Source organism: Erinaceus europaeus, chromosome 3 (assembly GCF_950295315.1).
Source record: "Erinaceus europaeus chromosome 3, mEriEur2.1, whole genome shotgun sequence".
Taxonomy (NCBI): domain Eukaryota; kingdom Metazoa; phylum Chordata; class Mammalia; order Eulipotyphla; family Erinaceidae; genus Erinaceus; species Erinaceus europaeus.
In genome coordinates, this window is record NC_080164.1 from 92,453,724 (window position 1) to 92,456,793 (window position 3,070).

General features: G+C 36.1%; 1 pseudogene; it reads right to left on the reverse strand.

The window, feature by feature from the left end:
• Positions 1–2,169: 2,169 nt before the first annotated feature.
• LOC132537858 (U6 spliceosomal RNA) lies at positions 2,170–2,269 on the reverse strand (annotated as a pseudogene).
• Between the last annotated feature and the right edge of the window lie 801 nt (positions 2,270–3,070).

Sequence of the window (3,070 nt, forward strand, 5' to 3'; positions counted from 1 at the left end):
GGTTTATGTCCCCATATTTTTACACAAATTGTGTGGGCATGGATGTGAAAAATCCACACTTTGCACATGCTGTTAGTTGATTCTCAAATACAACTGATTTTTTTAATCAAGGGCAAGTGTGATGGCTACGCTTACAACACTACATTTCAAGCTTAAAATAACTTATTCTACCCTCACAGTACAAATTAATATGAAAAGGGCAAGGAAAATAAATAACAGAGATGCAGAGTCAGGCATAATATTTATTAATCACAGTGAGCTTTAGACCATTCTAATAAGTAGCAATATTTTTTATTAGAAAATTACATACTCTTACTTTTATCACTTAATGATATCTACAAAGGAAATTTAAGCACTTTTGAAAAATGGAAGTTAATTCTGACACAAGTTATTGCTATTTTGTTATAGTAAAAAACAATGATTTTTCTAATTATAAAAAATAAAATCTACTATACTGTTTTCTTATCCCTTTGTTTTTAATTTAAAATTCTGTTAATGAATTCAGGACAATAAAAGGAAAATGTCTTCTTTGATGATTCATACTTTTAAAAAAGAACTACGTGAAAGACAAGAACCTGAGATTTTAAGCTTTTTCCCAACAGGCATGATTCAGTTTCTTGCCTGAAATCTTGAAGTTCTTTGACAAACTTAGGACACACTTTTAAATCCAACATGAATGTGAGAAATAAAGGAAAAACATTTCATTGTAGAATGATATTTCCTCTAGAATCTAAAGTAAGTATAAGTAGAGCTGTTAAATTTTTCCAATTTAAAATGTGAGAGACTTGTCTATTAGAATGATTCCTCTCAACTTTCACAGGCTGTTAGGGGAGAAAACTAGTTTCTTTCCACTTACTGAAAGAAGTTTATATCAAAGCTGAAGTAGGGAACCCTGGTTTAGTGCTCAAAATCCAATGTCCTCACCAATTCTGAGTGTTGACTTGCTTTGGCTTTGACTTTTTTGGCTTTTGTCACTCAATGGTGACAGGTAACAAAATAGCAAATTTACTTCCTAATGTTAAAATGTAGTATAACTCAAATTTTGCAGAAAATTAAAGACAGAGAAAATAGACAAATAATTTTTGTAAGCACAATATTGTCAAAGTAATGAATTTTTAGTATTTAATTATTTATTGTTATCACCACAAGAGAAAAAAAAACACATTAAGAAAATTGCTTTTCTTCCTACTTTCCATACATAAGTAATAATATTCTGGCTTCACTGACAGAAAATAGTATTTATTTATTTATTTTATGAACATTTTACTGAAGTCAAATTTTTCTAAGAAAAATGTACAATATCAAAATAACTTTAGTAATTATTAAAAATTACTGGCATTCTAAAGTGAAAAAATCTTTTTAAAGATGTCTTCATTCAGGGGCTGGGTGGTGGAGCACTTGGTTGAACACACATGTCACAATGCACAAGGACCCAGATTCCAGGCCCTGTTCCCCACTTTCAGGGGGAAAGCTTTGCAAGTGGTGAAGCAGTGCTACAGGTGTCTCTCTGTCACTCTCCCTCACTATTTCCCCCTTCCCTCACAATTTCTGGCTGTCTCTATCCAATAAATAAATAAATATAATAAATTTTTTTTAAGAAAACTAGAAAATCCATTTAAGAAAGAGTTCAGGGAGGGGGGGAAGTAGGTGATGGCACACTGGGTTAAGTACACATAGTACAAAACGCAAAGACCTGCTCAAGGATCCTGCTTGAGCTCCTGGCTCCCCACTGCAAGGGGGTCACTTGGCGCCTGCACTAGGAATCCGCTGCTCCTGGCGGCCATCTTTTTTTTCTGTTGCTGTTGCTGCTGTTGTTGTTGGATAGGACAGAGAGAAATTGAGAGAGGAGGGGAAGACAGAGAGGGGGAGAGAAAGACACCTGCAGACCTGCTTCATTGATTGTGAAGCTTCCTCCACTGTAGGTGGGAAGCTGGGGGTTCAAACTGGGATCCTTGCACTTCTCACTTGGTGCCCTTATCTTGGTGCTCTATCACCTGGACACCCCCTCGCTCTCCTCCCTCCCTCTCTCTCTCTCTCTCTCTCTCTCTCTTTTAATATCTAGGCTGCTCCAGTCTTAGGATCACTCATGATGATGCCTAGGAAAAATACTCAACTCTTTCTAAGATTTGACTTTCATTTGGCAATACTCTTTTTTTCTTGTCTGTCCTGAAAGATATGGAACACTTCACAAATTTGCATTTGTGCAGCGGCCATGCTAATCTTCTCTGTATTGTTCCAATTTTAGTATATATGCTGCTGAAGAGAGCACTTTGGCAATACTTTCTTAATTGAAACCCTACCATTTTGAGGGCTAAAGAAAAGGTAAGGATGACTTCATTAAATATGTACAGTGCAACTCAAATAGAATTTTTGACTAAATAATATTTGACAGGCAAATTTCTTGCAAGACTTGCAATTTTAAAGTAAATGCTGGCGTTCTGGAGACCTGTTCTGTAAAGAAGGAACATATTGTTCTCTTATTATCTATCATAGGGATTTAAAAGAAAAAAATCTTGATTTGTCAGAGATGAAAAGAATTTTAGGATTTGGAACCAACAATGTAATAATTTTGCCAGCAGGTTGATAGGGGTCTGAGAGTTAGTTCTGTCATTGGCAGTGAGTATATTCTGGGCAAGTGACTTAATCACTTTAAGCTGTGTGAAAGATTCGCTCATTCAAAATATGCACTCCACTCAAGACCTATCAAGCACATTGTAATATTATCTACTTCATAATACTCATGCAAAGACTCAAAGGGACTATGAAAGTTACCAATATATAACTCCATATATTGACTGTCTTTATTTTTACATATATATTTAATAATTTATTATTGGATAGGACAGAGAGAAATTGAGAGAAAGGGGGAGATAGAGAGAGAGAGAGACAGAGAGACACCTGCAGCCCCTCTTCACCACTTATGAAGCTTCCCTCCTGCAGGTGGGGAGCGGGCTTAATCCTAGGTCCTAGTGCACTGTAACATGTGCGCTCTACCAGGTGCACCACCACCTGGTCCCCAATTGTCTTTATTTTCAGAGTCTGAGCTTTACAGTTTTCATCCTACATCTTC